The sequence below is a fragment of the Sminthopsis crassicaudata genome, chromosome X (genome assembly GCF_048593235.1).
Source record: "Sminthopsis crassicaudata isolate SCR6 chromosome X, ASM4859323v1, whole genome shotgun sequence".
Taxonomy (NCBI): domain Eukaryota; kingdom Metazoa; phylum Chordata; class Mammalia; order Dasyuromorphia; family Dasyuridae; genus Sminthopsis; species Sminthopsis crassicaudata.
In genome coordinates, this window is record NC_133623.1 from 40954472 (window position 1) to 40977056 (window position 22585).

Sequence of the window (22585 nt, forward strand, 5' to 3'; positions counted from 1 at the left end):
TTCTTTGCAGGTTGCGAAATGACTCTCCAAGCAAAGAACTAGTGAGACTTCAGTCAAGAAGTGTTTGGGAGAGCTGGAATCGGTGCTGAGTCATATGTCACATCTGAAAAGTTTGCATGAGGTACTCTAAATTCATCACACAGTTCCAAGGTAGGTCTCTTGCGCCTTGACTACACCAGGTCCTAGCGAGAAAGCAGGGGTTGTGAGATGCTAGTTGCTCATTGGCTCACAATGACCCAACCATGAGATTCTAATGAAATGAGACCAGGTTCATTCACATCTATAACCAGATCTGTCACATCTAGGGGACTGTTGCTTGTTGGCATTTACAAGTGTAGTGGACTTTAACCATGCTTTCCATCTTATAACAATACCTTGGTTTTTTAAAGTCAGTTTTATTCATGTTTTTGTTTTGTTTTTACAGTATCTACAGTAGCCCTCATGTCACTTGGCTACTCAGAGAGACATTCCTAATAATCAATATATTTTTTAAGAGAAGTAAAATATTTTTCAGCAAAATCCAATGGATAATAGGAAAAAAATTATGTGCAATTGTCCATACTTCTGCTCATCCCCATCCAGCAATCTCTGCAATGAAAGAAGAGGAAGGGTAGGTAGCACTTGGATTTTTAACAGTACTTTTCCCCTTGTCCAAGCCAGGCTGCTTAGCACATTCTCCATTTTTCGCTGTGAAAAGATTACCGGCTGCTGCCCTAAGTCATTCTTGTCCTCCAAAGATGGGCACCCAATTTAAGTCTCATCCCGTGTAGTTTGTCTCCCTGCTCTGACCACCTTCAGCACTCTTTTTAATGTAGTAAGGCTTTATTTCATATCTTATGGAGTTACTTGTACTGCCACACGCTTCTTCTTCTTTTTTTTTTTCTTCCCAATTAGATTATTTGCTCCTGAACAGGAAGCTCTTGGTCCTAGGACTGAGAAGTTCTTAAGCTTTTGTGGCCTTGACTCCTTGGGCAGTGGGAGAGGGTGAAATTTATCAGTCCTTTCTTAGAATAATGTTTTTAAATGCATGAAATGAAATATATAAGTCTGTAAAAGAAGCTACTTATTATATTGCAAGAATTATCAAAATATATGGGTTTTTTTTTTGTTTTGTTTTGTTTTATAAAAAGGTCATGGACCCCAGGTTAAGAACTTTTCTTCTTGTAGTATGAGCCATAATTTTTAGCCATTCCCATAGTGTAGCTCCTTCCAAGTTCGCTTTTATTTTGTTTTGAGAAAATGCTTTTCAAAATGCTCTGAAAGTCTTTGAACGGAGAGCTTTTTTTGTTGTTGTTTTGCATTATATAGCAGGGTATACTCTTAACAAATTAATTATTGGACCAAGAGTATGTTTCTTTTTATAAGACTTACTACCTGTCATATTGTTTGCTGGGAAAATTCTGCAAGTTTGTATTTCCATCAGCAATAAACCAGCATATCTCTTTTGTCAAAACTTTACTGACTTTGAGGTTTTTAAAAAATAATTTGCCACTTTGGTTGTTGGGAGGTGGAGAACTACAAAGCTGTTTTGACTTGAAACTTTCTGATTAACAATGTAATTTAGGTATTTTGCAAGTGGTTATTAATAATTTGTGGGGGGTTTTTTTGAAAACTGTCAATTTACTTTTTTTTTTACTTCTGAGATTTTTTTTTTAATTTTTATTTTATTTTATAATTATAATTTTTTTTGACAGTACATATGCATGGGTAATTTTTTACAACATTATCCCTTGCACTTACTTCTGTTCAGATTTTTTCCCTTTCTCCCCCAACCCCCTCCCCCAGATGGCAGGCAGTCTTATACATGTTAAATATATTACAATATATTCTAGATACAATATATGTGTGTAGAACCGAATTTCTTGTTGCACAGGAAGAATTGGATTCAAAAGGTAAAAATAATAGTTTCCTTTTCTGGATGTAGCTGGTTCTGTCCATCATTAATCAATTGGAATTGGATTAGCTCTTCTCTATGTTGAAGATATCCACTTCCATCAGAATACATCCTTGTACAGTATCATTGTTGAAGTGTATAATGATTTTCTGGTTCTGCTCGTTTCACTTAGCATCAGTTGATGTAAGTCTCTCCAAGCCTCTCTGTATTTCTCCTGTTGGTGATTTCTTACAGAACAATAATATTCCATAACATTCATATACCATAATTTACCCAACCATTCTCCAATTGATGGACATCCATTTATCTTCCAGCTTCTAGCCACTGTGAAAAGGGCTGCCACAAACATTTTGGCACATACAGGTCCCTTTCCCTTCTTTAGTATTTCCTTGGGATATAAGCCCAGTAGTAGCACTGCTGGGTCAAAGGGTATGCACAGTTTGACAACTTTTTGGGCATAGTTCCAAATTGCTCTCCAGAATGGCTGGATTCTTTCACAACTCCACCAACAATGCATCAGTGTCCCAGTTTTCCCACAGCCCCTCCAACATTCATCGTTATTTGTTCCTCTCATCTTAGCCAATCTGACAGGTGTGTAGTGGTATCTCAGTGTTGTCTTAAATTGCATTTCTCTGATCAGTAGTGATTTGGAACACTCTTTCATATGAGTGGAAATAGTTTTAATTTCATCATCTGAATATTGTCTGTTCTTATCCTTTGACCATTTATCAATTGGAGAATGCCTTGATTTCTTATAAATTAAAGTCAATTCTCTGTATATTTTGGAGATGAGGACTTTATCAGAACCTTTAACTGTAAAAATGTTTTCCCAATTTGTTACTTCCCTTCTAATCTTGTTTGCATTAGTTTTGTTTGTGCAGAAACTTTTTAATTTGGTGTAATCAAAATGTTCTATTTTGTGATCAATAATGGTCTCTAGTTCTCCCTTGGACACAAACTCCTTCCTCCTCCACAAGTCTGAGAGGTAAACCATCCCATGTTCCTCCAATTTATTTATGATTTCGTTCTTTATGCCTAAATCTTGGACCCATTTTGATCTAATCTTAGTATGTGGTGTTAAATGTGGGTCCAGGCCTAGTTTCTGCCATACTAATTTCCAGTTTTCCCAGCAGTTTTTGTCAAATAATGAATTCTTATCCCAAAATTTGGGATCTTTGGGTTTGTCAAACACTAGATTGCTATTTTTATTCACTATCTTGCCCTGTGAACCTAACCTATGCCACTGATCAACTAGTCTATTTCTTAGCCAATACCAAATGGTTTTGGTGACTGTTGCTTTATAATACAGTTCTAGATCAGGTACAGCTAGACCACCTTCACTTAATTTTTTTTTTCATTACTTCCCTTGAAATTCTTGACCTTTTGTTGTTCCATATGAATTCTGTTGTTATTTTTTCTAGGTTATTAAAATAGTTTCTTGGAAGTCTGATTGGTATAGCACTAAATAAATAGATTCGTTTGGGGAGTATTGTCATCTTAATTATATTCGCTCGGCCTATCCAAGAGCATTGAATGTCTTTCCAATTATTTAAATCTGATTTTATTTTTGTGGCAAGTGTTTTGTAATTTTGCTCATATAATTCCTGATTCTCCTTTGGTAGATATATTCCCAAATATTTTATACTATCGACCGTTATTTTGAATGGAATTTCTCTTTGTATCTCTTGCTGTTGGATTGTGTTGGTAATGTATAAAAATGCTGAGGATTTATGTGGATTTATTTTGTATCCTGCAACTTTGCTAAAATTTTGAATTATTTCTAATAGCTTTTTAGCAGAGTCTTTGGGGTTCTCTAAGTATACCATCATGTCATCTGCAAAGAGTGATAGTTTGATTTCCTCATTTCCTACTCTAATTCCTTGAATCGCTTTCTCGGCTCTTATTGCCGAGGCTAGAGTTTCTAGTACTATATTGAAAAGTAATGGTGATAGTGGGCAACCTTGTTTCACACCTGATCTTACAGGGAAAGGTTCTAGTTTATCGCCATTACATATGATGTTTACTGAAGGTTTTAAATATATGCTCCTTATTATTTTAAGGAATAGTCCATTTATTCCTATACTCTCAAGTGTTTTTAGTAGGAATGGATGTTGGATTTTATCAAATGCTTTTTCTGAATCTATTGAGATGATCATATGGTTTTTATTAATTTGATTATTAATATAGTCAATTATACTAATAGTTTTCCTAATATTAAACCAGCCCTGCATTCCTGGTGTAAATCCCACTTGGTCATAGTGTATTATCCTGGGGATGATTTTCTGAAGTCTATTTGCTAATATCTTATTTAAGATTTTAGCATCAATATTCATTAAGGAAATTGGTCTATAGTTTTCTTTCTCAGTTTTCGATCTACCTGGTTTAGGTATCAGTACCATGTCTGTGTCATAGAAGGAATTTGGTAGGACTCCTTCAATCACTATTTTTTCAAATAGTTTACATAGCATTGGAGTTAGTTGTTCTTTAAATGTTTGGTAGAATTCACATGTAAATCCATCTGGTCCTGGGGACTTTTTCTTAGGAAGTTGGTTAATAGCTTGTTCTATTTCTTTTTCTGAGATGGGACTATTTAGACTACTTACTTCTTCCTCTGTTAATCTGGGCAACCTATATTTTTGAAGGTATTCTTCCATTTCATTTAAGTTATCGAATTTATCGGCATAAAGTTGAGCAAAGTAGCTCCTAACTATTGTTCTAATTTCCTCTTCATTAGTGGTGAGTTCACCCTTTTATTTTCAAGACTAACAATTTCCTTTTTCTCTTTCCTTTTTTTAATCAGGTTTACTAAGGGTTTGTTTATTTTGTTGGTTTTTCTATAGAACCAACTCTTAGTTTTATTAATTAATTCAATAGTTTTTTTTACTTTCAATTTTATTAATCTCACCTTTTATTTTTTGAATTTCAAGTTTTGTGTTTGTCTGGGGGTTTTTAATTTGTTCCTTTTCTAGCAATTTTAGTTGTAAGCCCAATTCGTTGGCCCTCTCTTTCTCTATTTTATGCAAGTAGGTCTCTAGAGATATAAAACTTCCCCTTTATTACTGCTTTGGCTGTATCCCACACATTTTGGTATGATGTCTCATAATTGTCATTTTCTTGGGTGAAGTTATTAATTATGTCTATGATTTGCTGTTTTACCCAATCATTCTTTAGTATAAGATTATTTAGTTTCCAGTTATTTTTTGGTCTATTTTGCCCTGGCTTTTTATTAAATGTAATTTTGATTGCATTATGGTCTGAAAAGGATGCATTTACTATTTCTGCCTTACTGCATTTGATTTTGAGGTTTTTATGCCCTAGTATATGATCAATTTTTGTATAGGTTCCATGAACTGCTGAGAAGAAAGTATACTCCTTTCTGTCTCCATTTAGCTTTTGCCAAAGATCTATCATATCAAACTTTTCTAGTATTCTATTTACCTCTTTGACTTCTTTCTTATTTATTTTGTGGTTTGATTTATCTAATTCTGAGAGTGCAAGGTTGAGATCTCCCACTATTATAGTTTTGCTATCTATTTCCTCTTGCAGCTCTCTTAATTTCTCTTTTAAGAATTTAGATGCTGCACCACTTGGTACATATATGTTTAATATTGATACTGCTTCATTATTGATGCTGCCCTTTATTTAGCAGGATATAATGCCCTTCCTTATCACTTTTAATTAGATCAATTTTTGTTTTTGCTTGATCTGAGATGAGGATGGCTACTCCTGCTTTTTTGGTTTTGCCTGAAGCATAATAGATTCTGCTCTACCCTTTTACTTTTAGTTTGTATGTCTCACCCTGTTTCAGGTGTTTCCTGTAAACAACATATAGCAGTATTCTGACTTTTAATCCAGTCTGTTAACTGCTTCCTCTTTATGAGGCAGTTTGCCCCATTCACATTTATGGTTAGAAGGACTAATTCTATATTGCTTGCCATCCTATTAAACCCTGCTTATGCTTTTCCCCTTTCTTTCCCTCTTACCCCCCTACCCAGTATTAAACTTGTGAATACCACTTGTTTTTCACAGCCCTCCCTTTTTAGGATCCCTTCCCCACCTTAAAGTTCCTCCCCTTATTTTACCCCTTTTCCTCGAAATTTCTGTATTCCTTTCCCCTTAGCTTACTCCTTCCCTCTCACTTTTCAATGAAGTGGAAGAAGTTTCACCATAAATCGAATATGTCTATTGATACACACTATGTTCATCTCCCTCCTTTCATTCTCTCAGATATAATAGGTTACCTTTGCCTCTTCATGAGATGTAGTACCACCACTTTACACTTTTTTATGATATAATTTCCTTTCCACCTCTTGTTTCTAAGACAAATTGTACATATGTTCTTTACATATTTTTATGGCAGAAGTATAGTTCTCAAGATTTCTTTTTACCTTTTTAGAAATCTCTTGAGTTCTGTATTTGAAGATCAAACCTTTTATGTAGGTCTGGTTTTTTCATCAAAAATAGATGGAATTCATTTATTTCGTTAAATGTCCATCTTCTTCCCTGGAAAACGATGCTCATTCTTGCTGGGTAAGTTATTCTTGGGTTCATACCAAGTTCCTTAGTCTTTCGGATTATCATGTTCCAGGCCCTGTGTTCTTTTAATGTGGACGCTGCTAGATCCTGGCTTATCCTTATTGTGGATCCTCCATATCTGAATTGCTTTTTTCTAGCAGCTTCCAATATCTTTTCCTTTGTCTGATGGTTCTTGAACTTAGCCACTATATTTCTTGGCGTTTTGATTTTAGGGTCCCTTTCAGTAGGTGATCGATGAATTTTTTCAATGTCTATTTTACCCTCTGTTTCCAGAACGTCTGGGCAGTTCTCTTTGATAATTTCCTCGAAAATGGTGTCCAAGCTCTTTTTTTCCTCACATTTTTCAGGGAGTCCGATTATTCTCAAATTGTCTCTCCTGGATCTGTTTTCCAGGTCTGTTGTCTTTCTAATAAGGTACTTGACATTCTTTTCAATTGTTTCATTTCTCTGGTTTTGCTTGACCACCTCTTGGTTTCTCCTTGAGTCATTCATTTCTACTTGTTCGAGTCTAATTTTCAATGATGTATTTTCTTCACTCACTTTTTTTATATCTCTTTGTAATTGTTCAATTGAGTTTTTATCTTCTATGGAATTTTTTTCCATTTTATCCATTTTATTTTTTAGAGAGCTGTTTTCTTTTTCCAGCTCACTAATCCTGTTTTCCTTGGAGTTGTTTACCTTTTCCAGCTCACTAATCCTGTTTTCCTTGGAGTTGTTTGCCTTTTCCAGCTCACTAATCTTGTTTCTCAATGATTTGATTTCTTTATCCACTCTGTCTTTGAATGCATGGGATGACTTCTCCAGGCTCTCTTGCCAAGCTTTCCTTTCCTTTTCCCATTTCTCTTCCAGCTCTCTTGTGAGAGCCTTTTTGATTTCCTCTAAGAGATTCTTTTGTATTGAGGAGTAGCTCATATCCTTCTTAGGGGATTCCTCTGGGGACAGTCTGTTTTTAGTCTCCTCAGTGTTTGAAGTCTGCTCTCTCTCCATACAGAAGCTGTCAATGGTTAGAGCCCTTTTTCATTTTTTGTTCATTTTGTCAGAGTAGGAATCAAAGAAAACAAATTGACAAGAGAAACAATTGGTCTGTTTTGCGGGGGATGGGGCTGGATGGTATTTTTTATTTTTTATTTTTATTTTTTTTGCTGTGAAGATCTAATGAGATATTTTATTTTATTTATTGTTGACCTTTTTATTTTCAAAATATATGCAAGAATAATTTTTTCAACATTAACCCTTGAAAAAACCTTGTATTCCAATTTCTCTCCTTTTCCCCCACTCCCTCCCCTAGATCAAATATATATTAAACATGATAAAAATATGTCAGATAAAATATATGCATATATATTTATACAATTATCTAGCTGCACAAGATTAGATCAAAAAGTAAAAAGCAAAAAACAGAAAATCCGAAAGAAAATAAAATGCAAACAAATAACAAAAAGAGTGAAAATGCTATGTTGTGATCCACCCTAGTTCTCACAGCCCTCTTTCTGTGTGTAGATAGCTTTCATCAGCAAAAGATCATTGGAATTAGTCTCAATGATCTTACTATTGGAAAGAGCCACATCCATCAGAATTGATCATCGTATAGTATTGTTGTTGAAGTGTATAATGATCTCCTGGTCCTGCTCATTTCACTCAACATCAGTTCATGTAAGTCTCTCCAGGCCTTTCTGAAATCATCCTGTTGGTCATTTCTTACAGAACAAAAATATTCCATAGCATACATATAGCATAACCTATTCAGTCATTCTCCAACTGATGCTTATCCATTCAGTTTCCAGTTTCTTGATATACAAAAAGGGCTGCCACAAACAATTTTGCAAATGTGGGTCCCTTTCCCTCCTTTATATCCTTTAGGATATAAACCCAGTAGAAACATTGCTGGATCAAAGGATATGCACAGTTTGATAACTGTTTTTTTTTTTTTAATTTAATTTTTATTTTATTTTATAATTATAACATTTTTTGACAGTACATATGCATGGGTAATTTTTCACAACATTATCCCTTGCACTTACTTCTATTCAGATTTTTTTCCCTTCCTCCCCCAACCCCCTCCCCCAGATGGCAGGCAGTCTTATACATGTTAAATATATTACAGTATATTCTAGATACAATATATGTGTGTAGAGGGGCTGGATGGTATTAATGGGCTTCCTCTACAGACTGGGGGTAGGGCAGCAGAGCCACTAACAGAACAGCGATGACTGTACTAAGTCTGTGCTCTGAGGCTCTGAGAACGCGATGAGTCAGTCCAGGTGGGGGTTGGGGGTGGCAGGGTTCTGAGAGACGCTGGCTTTCCTGGGTTTACACCCTCTGCGCTGCTCCTGGCTTGCTGCCAAGATGGAGTATCCACACTGGGGAAAAAGTCTTTTCACAGAAACGGCAGAGATTGTACCCCTCCCCCTCTGGTCTGAGCTGTGTGAGCTGCCTGTCTCGCTCTGGCTTGCCTGCCCTCAGTCTGTGTCCAGTCTGATTGACCCTCCCCCGAGCAAACACAGACCTTTTCTGGCGACTTTCAAGGATGTCTTCTCTTGGTGATTATTTGTGGATTTCTTTCTGGGTCAAGCATTAAGTCTGAGGCTTGTCATGAAGTAAGTTCTGAGAGAAAACAAGGAGCTCAAGCAGCTGTCTGCCTCCACGCCGCCATCTTGGCCGGAAGTCCCCAAAACTGTCAATTTACATCTCTTGCAATCATGATCTTTGAGAGTGCCATATATGTTTCATGTGTCAAACTTTTATCTTCACATTTGTAGGAAACTTTTTTCAGTGTTGTCTTTCTATTTAATCACAATGTTTTAGTTCTACAAATTTTAAAATTTTATTTTCTTATATCCTTTTACATTTGTCATGTGCCAATAATTGAATGTGTGTGAGCGTTATGGGCATGTTACTGCAATGCATGGTACATTTTAGCTAATTCTACAGTAATTGATGTGTTTTTGTGTATATGTGTGTGTTCTTATGTTTATATGTCATTTTTTTGTGTGCAGGTAAAAATGTGTATTTTGTATATATGGGTAAGTGTATGTCTCTATTCCTGTGTGTGTCGGTATGTGTGTGCTCATGTGTACATGTGTATGCATCTGTGTTCTTGTGCGCATGTGCTAGTGTGATTGTGCACACATCTGTATATGCTATATGTATACATATATTTATACATATACATGCATATAGATGTGTGTCATATGCACTGTATTTGCATGTGTGTGAATGTATTATGCATGTGTTGTATCAAGTTCACTTGTGCATCATATGCATATGTGCCTTGGGCACATTGTGTGTGCATTGCTGCTTTGCTTGTGTTTATATGTGCATGCCTGTGTGCATGGGAGTGCACATGTGTGCTGTGGTACTAATCTAATATTTTTCTTCATCTTCCTTACCCCACTGTTCCGTTTCATTTATTCATTTCTTGTTGTGTCAAGTTGGACAACATATCTCTTTGTAGATGATCTATTCTTCCCTTTAAATTCTCTGATTTGTCAGAATATAAGCGAATCTGTCCTGTATTCTTGATTCCTTCTCCTTTTCTGCTGCTTAATTTTACTGATTTGCATATCACTTTGTCTCTCAGTATCCCTGTCTCTGTCTCAATATATAATCATTTGGAGTGATTATCCCTTGAGTATTTCACCAGGAGTTTCTTTCTGCTTCACCATTGAATTCTCTTTTAGAAAACAATTTAGGGAACCTTACAGAAACAAACAGTTCAGATCAGTGATTTCTTAATTGTTATTGATCTTTTTATTTGTCACATTCTTATAGCTAGTAAAGTATTGTAGTCTTCTGCTAAGTGAATTTTTTCTCTCTCTTAGTATATAAATTTTCTTTTACAAATTTACTGTCAGCTATTTGGGGGCATACAAATAGAGGATTTGCTCTTTTTTTCCTTTTGCCATTCTATACTAGAGATAGTTTTTCTCTTACATGCTTTGAAATTTGTAATCTATTTTATCAGATCTCATTATCAGCACTCCTTCTTTTTAGAGCAGCCTGTTGATATGTATCTAGCCATATTGCTGATTTGGATCCTCTTGTAATCTGAAAAATCTGAAAGGGATTTTCAGCCTTTCTTTGTCATTCTGTGTCCCTTTTGAAAGTTGTTTTAAAAAGATATCCCTGTGTTTTAAAATTTGTGTTAAAGATTATTCTTGTTAGTTGGTATTTAGGTAGCTCAATGGACTTTATCCTTTTAAGTTAATCATAATATAATTTTAAAAAATTCTAATCCCAGTTTGATTATTTCTGTTGTGCTTAAGGCAGTTTATATATGTTTTTTCTGTCTTTCTATATGCGCTCTTACTGTAGGCTGTAAATGTCTTGGAGGATTTATTATGTTTGTAAGTAATTCTGTGAGTGAGTCACTTTGAATGTCCCCTCTTAAACCTTGTAGGCATTTCTTTCATGGGGGTTCTTAGCTGATGAATTCATCAATGCCATGTTGTTTTGGAAGTGAAAGTATTTGTTTTCCAACACTATAGTCATGACTGTGAAGACATGTAGAGCATAATCCTATATTTATATTAGACTTTTGTGTGTTTTTTGGTACAGCTTTGATATTTGTCCTTTTGTTCATTTGAAAAAGTCTGATACTTCAATATTTTTTCACAAGTTTGTAATTAACCTTCAACAAATACGTTCTCTAATGCATATATGAGGCATATATTAAAACTAATTTTTTCTCCCTGCTGATTGTTAGCTTTGGGTGATGTGAATATGTTAGAGTTGAGTAAGTTCTGAAAAACATTTAGCTATTTAATTAAGATAGAGCTTACCAGAATGCATTTCCATTAAAGTTTTATTTTTTTAATGTATTTATGTTCCACAGAATGCTACATTTATTTCTAAACTGGATATTGGTTTAACTTTTTATAAAGTTTTTTTTTTTCTTTTTTCAATTTCCTCTCCTTACCCACGATACTTTTGTAGCTTCACATGTATATGTTACATTGGGGATAGTTGAAATTTCTTTTTGTTGATATTGGTGAGTTAGTCAGCAAACATTTCTTAGACACCCACTATGTCCCAGGTATGCTGATAATTAAGGGAAAAACAAAAAGAAGACATTCCATGCCCTTAAGGGGGGGGTACATTCTAACAGGGTGAGGGGCAGCAGATACAGAAAATTATACATACAGTAGAGGGAAGAAAATCTAAGCAGGGAATCCATTTAGACCTGGGGGATGGGGAACTGCACTCCTAGAAGATAAGTTTTCCAGGAGCCAAGATAGCAGAACAAGCAGTACATTGCCATAACTCTTGCATATTTTTCTCTAAACAACCATAATATGGCAACCCAAATAAATCCTAGTAACAGCATTAACAGCCCTCTAAAAAGAGGGAAAGCAGTCTTTGAGCCCAAGGAACTTGGAATATCAGTAAGAAAGGTCTGTCTCATTTGGGTATAAGGGGAGCACAGTCCAGGATTGAAAGTGGCCCCAGTAAGCCAAATTTCAGAACTATTAGGTCTAGAGAAAATATAAAAAGAGGCCAGAAAAAAATCAATTCAGAGATCGGGAAGCCATAATCGGAATTACATAGGATTTAGCAGCTGCAAAATTAAAAGTTTGGAAATCATGGAACATGATATCCCAAAAATCAAAGGAGTTACAAATACAACCAAGTATCACCAAGCAAAATTAAGGATAATACATCAAGGGGAGAAATGGTCATTCAAGGAAATGGAAGGATTTCAGGATTTCATAAGAAGATTAGAATTAAATCAAAAATTTGATCTACAATATCAAGACACAAGAGAAATATAAAAGGGAAACAAAAACATAAGGGATTCAATAGATTTAAACTGTTTGCATCCATACATGGGAAGATGATACCTGGAATTTTTTTATTTTTATTTATTTTCTTTAAAAAAAAAAAAAACTTTTTATTTTTCAAAACATATGCATGGAAAATTCTTTAACATTAGGCCTTTTAAAACCCAGTGTTCCAATTTTCTGTTCCCCCAGATGGAAAGTTGTCCAATATATGATTAAAATGGTAGAAATATATGTTAAAACCAATATATGCATACATATTTATACAATTATTGTGCTGCACGAGAAAAAAATCAAATCAAACTTAAAAAAAAGAAGAAGCAGCAGAATAAAATGCAAGTAAGCAACAATGAAAAGAGTAAAATACTGTCTTGTGAACCACATTTAGTTCCCACAGACCTCTCTCTGGGCGTAGACGGCTCTCTTCATCACTGAACAATTGGAACTCTGAACAATTGGAACACTGAACAATTTGAATCATCTCATTGTTGAAGAGAGCCGCTACCTCCATCAGAATCGACCATCATATAATCTTGTTGCCACGTATAAATTGATGAGGTAATAGGGAACCTCAAAATGATGAGGTAACTTGAACCAAATCATGAGGTAAATACCTAATAATGAGGTATATGCCTCAATAGGATTTACTGAGGTCTAGTGGCAGGATTCAGGGTACAGGAAGTCACATGGAGCTCCCCTGCAACCCCCTTAGGATTCGGCGCAAGGATACAAAGTTAAATCAGGTCTAGTGGCGGCGAGAGTCCCCTGTAAATGAATTTACAGGCCGAAAACCTAGATGGGTAAAAGATGTTTATTGCCAGGTTTGGAAGCAAGGTTAAGGTCTGGTTAGTAAAAGGCATTAGATAGAGGAAGATATACACCAAAAGCAGCAGGGACAGAGAATCTCTGATGCAAGCATCTTGGCTGGCATCTTTCAAATCTCTGAACCAAAGATGATTCTAGCTTTGCTCTTTTTATCTGCTTGAAGAAGTAATGGGTGGAGCTCAGGTTAATTCCTTGAAGGCCAGATTTTTGGCGGGCTTTATCCAAGTCAGCTCAGATCCAGTGAGGGGGCTGGGTACAGCCCAAACTAGTTCTGACCAGATCTTGTATCAAAGGGGGCTGAAAACCCAAACCAGTTGGGGGCTGGGTACAGCCCAAACTGGATCAGATACAGATCTTTTCCCTTAGGAATATCTTGTCCCAAAGGTAGATCAGACAAGGAATCTTAAAGGGGCTACGCCCGCTACATAAATGATCTCCTGGTTCTTCTCATTTCACTTACCATCAGTTCATGTAAATCTCTCCAATCTACTCTGAAATTAACCGACTGGTCGTTTCTTACAGAAAAATAACATTCCATAACTTTGATATACCATAATTTATTCAGCCATTCTCCAGTTGATGGGCATCCATTCTATTTCTAGTTTCTTACCACTACAAAAAGGGCTGCCACTAATATTTTTGCACATATGGGTCCCCTTCCCTCCTTTAAGATCTTTTGGGTTGTATTCCCAGTAGAAACACTGCTGGATTTTGCACAGTTTAATATCTTTATGAGCATAGTTCTGAATTACTCTCCAGAATGGTTGGATCCACTCAGAGTTCCACCAAGTGTATCAGTGTCCAATTTTGCCACATCTCCTCCAATATTTGTAATTATTTTTCCTGTCATCTTAGACAATCTGAGAGGTGTGTAGTGGTATCTCAGAGTTCTCTTAATTCAAATTTTTCTGATCAATAGTGATTTGGAGCCCCTTTTCATATAAGAAATACTTTCAATTTCTTCCTCGAAAATTGTCTGTTCCTATCCTTTGACCATTTATCAATTGGAGAATGAGGTGACTTCTTATAAATTTGAGTCATTTCTCTATATATTTTAGAAATGGGACCTTTATCGGATCCTTTGGATGTAAAAATGTTTTCCTAGTTTATTGCTTCCCTTCCAATCTTGTTTGCATTAGTTTTGTACAAAAACATTTTAACTTAATCTAATCAAAAGTATTTATTTTGTGATCAGTAAGGATCTCTAGTTCTTCTTTGGTCACAAATTCCTTCCTCTTTCACAGATCTGAGAGGTAAACTATCCTATGTTCTTCTAATATGTTTTTATTATCATTTTTTATGTCTACACCATGAAACCATTTTGACCTTATCTTGGTATAGTGTGTTAGATGTGGGTTAATGCTTAGTTTTTGCCATACTAGTTTCAAATTTTCCCAGCAGTTTTTATCAAATAGCGAATTCTTATCCCAAAAGCTGGGGTCTTTGGGTTTGTCAAACACTAGATTGACTATTTTGTCCTGTGAACGTAACCTACTCCCCAGATCTACTACTCTATTTCTTACCCAGTATCAAATGGATAATTGCTGCTTTATAATATACTTTTCGATCTAGTACAGCTAGGCCCCCTTCATTTGCATTTTTTTCATTAATTCCCTTGAAATTCTTGACCTTTTGTTCTTCCAGATGAATGTTGTTATTTTTTCTAGGTAAGGAAATTATCTTTGATTGATATAGCACTAAATAAATAGATTAATTCAGGTTATATTGTCATCTTTATGATATTTCCTCAACCTATCCAAGAGCACTTGGTGTTCATTCAATTGTTTATATCTGACTTTATTTGGGTGGGAAATGTTTTGTAGTTGTGTTCCTATAGTTCCTGACTTTGCTTTTGCAGATAGGATCCCAAATATTTTATACTATGGGCAGTTATTTTAAATTTAATTTCTTGTATCTCTTGCTGTTGGATTTTGTTAGTGATGTATAAAAATGCTGATGATTTATGTGGATATTTTTGTATCCTGCAATTTTGCTAAAGTTGTGGATTATTTCCAATTGTTTTTTATTGATTCCCTAGGATTCTCTAAGTATACTATCTTATCATTTGCAAAGAGTGATAATTTGGTTTCCTCATTACCTACTCTCACTCTTTTAATCTCTTTTTCCTCTCACATTGCCAAAGCTCACATTTCAACTACAATATTGAATAGTAATGGTGATAGTGGGCAGCCTTGTTTGATGTCTGATCTTATTAGGAATGTTTCCATTTCTTTGAAATTACATATGATGCTTGCTGATGGTGTTAAATAGACGCTACTGACTATTTTAAGAAAAACTGTATTTAATCCTATACTCTGTAGTGTTTTTCATAGGAATGGATGTTGGATTGTATCAAATACTTTTCTTGCATCTATTGAAATAATCATATGGTTTTTGTTAATTATGTTACTGATATAGTCAGTTATGCTAGTAATTTTTCTAATATTGACACTTCAACAACAATACTGTATGAGGATGTATTCTGATGGAAGTGGAAATCTTCAACATAAAGAAGATCCAACTCACTTCCAGTTGATCAATGATGGACAGAGGTAGCTACACCCAGAGAAGAAACACTGGGAAGTGAATGTAAATTGTTAGCACTAATATCTGTCTGCCCAGGTTGCATGTACCTTCGGATTCTAATGTTTATTGTGCAACAAGAAAATGATATTCACACACATGTATTGTACCTAGACTATATTGTAACACATGTAAAATGTACGGGATTGCCTGTCATCGAGGGGAGGGAATAGAGGGAGGGGGGGATAATTTGGAAAAATGAATACAAGGGATAATATTATAAAAATATATATATAATAAAAAATTAAAAAAAAATTTTTTCTAATATTGAACCAGCTCTGGATTCCTGGTGTAAATCCTATTTGGTTCTGTTGTATTATCCTGGGGATGATTTCTGTGATCTCTTTGGTAATATTTTATTTAAGATTTTTGCATGAATATTCATTAGGTAGATTAGTCTTATAATTTTCTTTCTCTGTTTTTATCCTACCTGATTTAGTTATTAGTACCTGGAATTTGGGAGGAGCCTCCTTTTCCTATTTTTACAAACAGGATATATAGTATTGGAGTTAATTGTTCTTGAAATGTTTGGTAGAATTCACCAGCTAATCCTTCGGGTCCTGGGACATACTTTCCTAGGGAGTTGATTAAACGCTTGTTCTATTTCTTTTTCTAAAATGGGACAATTTAAGTAATTAATTTCCTCTTCTGTAAATCTATCAATCGATCTTTTTGTAGGTGTTCCTCCATTTCACTGAGGTTATCAAATTTATTGGCGTAAAGTTGGGCAAAATGACTTCTACTTATTGCTCTAATTTCTTCTTCATTGATGCAAAGTTCTCCCTTTTCATTTTTGAGACTAACAATTTGATTATCCTTGGGGAGGAGGTTCTTTATGTAGAAAGGGGCAGAGATTCCCCACGTAGACCCGTGTGGGAGATACCCCATGGAGACCAGAGTTACTGACCCCCAGCTGAGATTATAGGCAGAGACCAGCATAGAGAGCGAGGTGAAAGACCATCAAAGAAGCTCAAGATCATCAGCCCATAGTCATCAGGGCCAAAGAGCTTCCATGGAGATCTGAGGTTGACCTGTTTTGGAGTCCGTAAGCAAAACTTCTGGGTAGATTAGGGGCAGAGACCCTCCATGTACATCAGCTGCAGACCCGCCATGGAGGGCAGTGTAGGAGAGAGCCCATTGAAATCAGGGGCAGAGACTCCCCATAGAGATCACGGTGAGAGCCACACCCCATGGAGAGAAGAAGCAGCCCTTTGATGGAGATCAGGAGGAGATTCGAGTGGAAGTCAGGGTCAGGGAACCCTGATGGATAAGAGATAGACCTGCCATGGAGATCTGGGTCAAAGATCCTGGCATGGAGATCAGAAACAGATGCCCCGTGGTCATCAGGATCAGAGACACCCCATGGAGGTGAGATGAAATCCCCCAGTGGAAATCAGGGAATGAGATTGAGGAGTACCTGAGTGATAGAGAGCTGCAGACCCAGGGAAGGCAAGAGAAGATTGCAAGGGGGCACTCACGTGAATGGGGATGTGGGGCAAGGATGTTCAGGAGAATAGTGGGGAAAAGAAGAGGAGGCTTGAGGAAGGGAAGAGATAGGGAAAAAAAATGTTGGCTACGTTATTTGAGGAATGACATCTCATTGGAGATGAGGGGCAGAGATGCCCCCCACAGATCATTGACAATGACCCCCATGGAGATATTCGTCAGAGGCCCCCCACTATGATTAGGGATAGACTTCTCATGGACATCAGATGGAGACCCCCCCATGTTAATCAGGCTTATAGGAACTCCAAGGAGATGAGGCAGACCCCTCCATGCAGAACAGGAGAAGACTGCCCATGCAATCCTGGTGAGAGATTCCTGATGGAGATTAGTAGAAGATGGCCCTGGGAGACTGAGAAGACTTTTATTTATTTATTTTTTTTTTAGATTTTTTTTTTCACAGTATATATGCCTGAGTAATTTTTTTTATAATATTATCCCTTGTATTCATTTTTCCAAATTATCCCCCCCTCCATTCCCTCCCCCCGATGACAGGCAATCCCATACATTTTACATGTGTTACAATATAAGCTAGATACAATATATGTGTGTAAAATTAAGTATTAGATTCCGAAGGTATAAGTAACCTGGGCAGATAGACAGTAGTGCTAACAATTTACATTCGCTTCCCAGTGTTCCTTCTCTGGGTGTAGTTATTTCTGTCCATCATTGATCAACTGGAAGTGAGTTGGATCTTCTTTATGTTGAAGATTTCCACTTCCATCAGAATATATCTTCATACAGCATTGAAGTGTACAGCAATCTTCTGGTTCTATTCATTTCACTCAGCATCAGTTGATGTAAGTCTCTCCAAGCCTCTCTGTATTCCTCCTGCTGGTCATTTCTTACAGAACAATAATATTCCATAACTTTCATATACCATAATTTACCCAACCATTCTCCAATTCATGGGCATCCATTAAACTTCCAGTTTCTAGCTACAACAAAAAGAGCTGCCACAAACATTTTGGCACATACAGGTCCCTTTCCCTTCTTTAGTATTTCTTTGGGATATAAGCCCCGACCTAGAAGACTTTTATGGGGATCCCAAGAAGGACAAGCCCATGGATATAACCGGCAGTCCACATGTGAAGACTATGGCTAGAGACCTCTCAATAAAGATGTGGGCCATGGACTGCCCCTTTTGAAGACCGGGGGTAGAGTACTCCATGAAGGTCACAGGCAGATCCCTCCATGGAAATCAAGTTTAGAGACACCCACTTGACCCTCCATTGAGATCAGGGGAAGAGATTCCCCATGGAGATGAGGATGAGCAACAGCCCCTGGAGAGAGGAAGCAGACCCTCCATGGAGATCAGGGGAAGATTCCCCTGGAAGTCAGTGTCAGGAACCCCTGATGGAGAAGAGCTACATACCGCCCCACTCCACAGATATCCGGGTCAAAGATCCCCCCCATGCAGAAATCATGGAGTCCCCCCATGGTTGTCAGGCTCAGAGACACCCCATGGACATCTGATGAAATCCCCTCATGGAAATCATGGGATGAGATGGAGGAGCACAAGAGGGATAGAGACCTGTAGACTCAGGGAAGACGTGAGAAGGTGCAAGCGGGCACCCGGGTGTGTGGTGATGTGGCGCAAAGATATTCAGGGAAATATGGGGCATCAGACAGGAGTTCAACAGCAAGGGAAGAGAAAGGAAAGAAATTTTGGCCACGTTTTTTGAGGAATAGTGTCTCCATGAAGAAGAGGTACAGAGATCACCCTCCCCCACCCAGTTCATCGAGGCTGAACCCCATGGAGATCTTTGTCAGAGACCCCCTGTGGTGATGACGTATAGATTTCTCATAGACATCAGTGGAAGAGGCTCCATGGACATCGGAGGGAGACACCCCATGGACTGCAGAGGGAGATGCGGAGACCCCTAGGGAAATCAGAGTTACTGTAACCCCAAGAAAATGAGGCCAAACCCTCTGTGCAGAACAGGAGAACACTGCCCTTGAAATCCTTATTAGAGATGCCTCATTGAGATTCGTGGAAGATGGCCCTGGGAGACAGGGAAGACTTTTATGGAGATCACAAGAAGGACAACCCCAATGACATAATCGGCAGTCCACCTGTGAAGACTATGGCTAGAGACCTCTCAATAAAGATGTGGGCCATGGACTGCCCCTTTTGAAGACCAGGGTAGAGTACTCCATGAAGGTCACAGATAGATCCCTCCGTGGAAATCAGCTTTAGAGACACCCCACTTGAACCTCCATAGAGATCAGGGACAGAGTCTCCCCATGGATTTCAGGATGAGAAACACCCCCTGGAGAGAGGAGGGGAGGTTCCCCTTGAAGTCAGTGTCAGGAACCCCTGCTGGAGAAGAGCTACACCCCCCCACCCCATGGATATCCAGATCAAAGATCCCCCCATGGAGAACTCAGGCAGTCCCCCCCCCAGGGACATCTGATGAAATCCCCCCATGGAAATCTCAGGATGAGATGGAGGAGCACATGACGAGTAGAGAATTGTAGTGGCCCATGGCCACTCTCAGGAGCCCTCTCAGCACTTCTAACATCCAGACTCACCATATGATTTCACTTCCACTCTACCCTCCTTCTCCTAATCGGAATTACATCAATACTTCTCACGATATTCCAATGTGATGAGATATTGTATGAGAAGGAACCTTTCAAGGCCATCACACCCCTGTAGTCCAAAAAGGCCTACTATATGGTATAATCCTTTTCATTACATCAGAAGTATTCTTCTTCATAGGCTTCTTCTGAGCCTTTTACCACTATAGCCTATCTCCTGCCTTATAATTGGGTGGTTGCTGACCTCCCATAGGAATCAACCCACTAAAGCCCCTAGAAGTATCACTACTTAACACAGACATTCTTTTAGCTTCTGGGGTTTCTATCACATGAGCTCACCACAGCCTCATAGAAGGCAACCGAAAACAAATAATTCAAACACTCTCTATTACTATCGTCTCAGGCTTATATTTCACCACCCTTCAAGCAATAGAATATTAAGAAGCACCCTTCACTATCTCAGATGGAATCTATGGCTCCACATTCTTTGTAGCAACAGGTTTTCATGGATTACATGTAATCATTGGATCACTCTTCCTAGTCGTCTGCCTCTTATGACAACTATTTTATCACTTTACATCCACCCATCACTTTGGCTTCGAAGCAGCTGCCTGATATTGACGTAGTTTGACTATTCCTATACGTATCCATTTACTGATGAGGCTCATATTTTTCTAGTATAATTAGTACTACTGATTTCCAATCATTAAGTCCTGGCTAAAACCAGAGAAAAATAATTAATATAATCTTAATCAACTCTGTCCTCACAACAATCGTTGTTCTCATCGCCTTCTGACTGCCTCAACTTTACTTGTACTTAGAAAAGTCTAGCCCCTAGAGTGCGGGTTTAACCCTTTAGGCTCTGCTCGGCTACCTTTTTCAATAAAATTATTTCTAGTTGCCATCACATTTCTTCTCTTTGACCTAGAAATCACTCTCCTTTTACCACTCCCATGAGCCATTCAGCTCCCAAAAAGAGGAACTATGCTCATCTTGTCATTTTCCCTAATTATCTTACTTACAGGCGGTTTGGCATATGAATGGTTCCAAAAAGGTCTTGAATGAACCGAATAGGTAAAGAATTGTAGACCCAGGCAAGGCAAGAGGAGGTGCATGGGGGCACTCACATTTGTGGCGATCTGGCCCAAATATGTTCAGGGAAATATGGGGGGGGAGAACAAGAAGTCATCAGGAAGGTAAGTGAAAGGAAAAAAATATGTTGACCATGTTATTTGAGGAATGATGTCTCCATGGAAATGCAGGACAGAGATCCCCGCCAGAGATTATTGAAAGCGACCCCATGGAGATCTTTGTCAGAGACCCTCCAATGATCTCAGGGATAGATTCCTTCTGGACATCAGAGCAAGATGGTCCATGGACAGCAGAGGGAGATGCCTCAAGGACATGAGAGGGAGACACCCTGTGGACATTAGAGAGAGACACCCTATGGAAATCAGAGTGAGACCCCTATGGAAATCAGCGTCACAGGAACCCCAAGGAGGTGAAGTAGACCCCTTCATGGAGAATAGGAGAAGACTCCCCATGATAATTTCCTTTTCTTTTTATCTGGGCAATCAATATTTTTGTAGGTATTCCTCCACTTCACTTAGGTTACCAAATTTATTGGCATAAAATTGGGCAAAGTAAATCCTAATTATTGCTCTAATTTCTTCTTCATTGGTGGAAAGTTCTCCCTTTTCATTTTTGAGACTAACAATTTGATTTTCCTCTTTTCCTTTTTCTAATCAAATTAACTAAAGGTTTATCTATTTTGTTGGTTTTTTCCATAAAGCCAACTTAGTTTTATTTATTAATTCAATATTTTTTTTTACTTTCAATTTTATTATTCTCTACTTTTATTTTCACAGTTTCAAGTTTGGCATTTGATTGGGGGAGTTTGATTTGCTCTTTTTCTAGCTTTTTTACTTGGAAGCCCCGTTCATGCCCCGTTCATTGATCTTCTCTTTCTCTCTTTTATGCAAGTATGTAGAGATCTAAAATTTCCCCTTGTTACCTCTTTGGCTGCATCCCATACTTATAATTCTTAAAAACTGTATTACTATTAGTATAGGTAGAAAGAATATACATAGATTGAGTGTACATGTATAAGATAAATTTGAGGGAATGACATTAAAAAATAACAGATGAGATAGAGGAATGTAGAAGGAATGAAGAAGTAGAATGGGTATATTATTTTAGATGAACAGAGGCAAAAAACCTCTGGGTGATTGACATCACCTTAACCTTATACTCATCAATATTGGCTCAGAGAGGGGATAATATACACCATGGTTGAGTATTGAAATTCATCTTATCTGATAGGAAAGTAAGAAGAGAAGATATCAAGTAAATATAAGGAAGGGATTTACAGAAGAGAGGGCAGGTCAGAGAAAGATGGTGTGGAAAGAAACAGTGAATGGAAAGAGAAGCCTAACAGGAAGATTAGGATAGAGGGAAATACACAGGTAATAATTTTAACTGTAGGTGTGAAGGGGGTGAACTCTCCCATACGACAGTAGCAGACAGAGTGGATCCAAAAACAGAATCCTACAGTATGTTCTTTATAGCAAATAAACTTGAAGCAGAGAAGTACAAACAGAATAAAGGTAAGGGGCTGGAGCACAATCTATTTTACTGCAGCTTAAGTTTAAAAAAAAAAAGTAGGGGTAGTAATGTTGATCTCAAAGTAAAAACAAAAATAAATATAATGAAGAGATAAGGAAGGAAACTATGGCTTGCCAGAAGGTACTATAGACAATGAAGTAATATCAATACTAAACCCATATACATATTCTTAAAGAAGAATTTAAGGGAATTACAGGAAACAATAGAGAGTAAATCTATGGCAGTGGGGGGCTTCAACTGTTCTCTCTGGCTTTGATAAATCCAACCAAAAAAAAAAAGCAATAAATTAAGGAGG

The 22585-nt window shown here is 37.4% G+C and overlaps 1 protein-coding gene across 3 annotated transcripts in view; it reads left to right on the top strand.

The window, feature by feature from the left end:
• The window catches only part of LOC141548231 (uncharacterized), a 307738-nt gene that overhangs the window by 92513 nt on the left and 192640 nt on the right, over positions 1–22585 (top strand). For all 3 annotated transcript variants that reach the window (XR_012483850.1, XM_074276971.1, XM_074276972.1), the window contains exon 8: positions 11–150. The gene's annotated coding sequence lies outside the window, so the exon portion shown is untranslated. The remainder of the gene's footprint in view (positions 1–10; positions 151–22585) is intronic.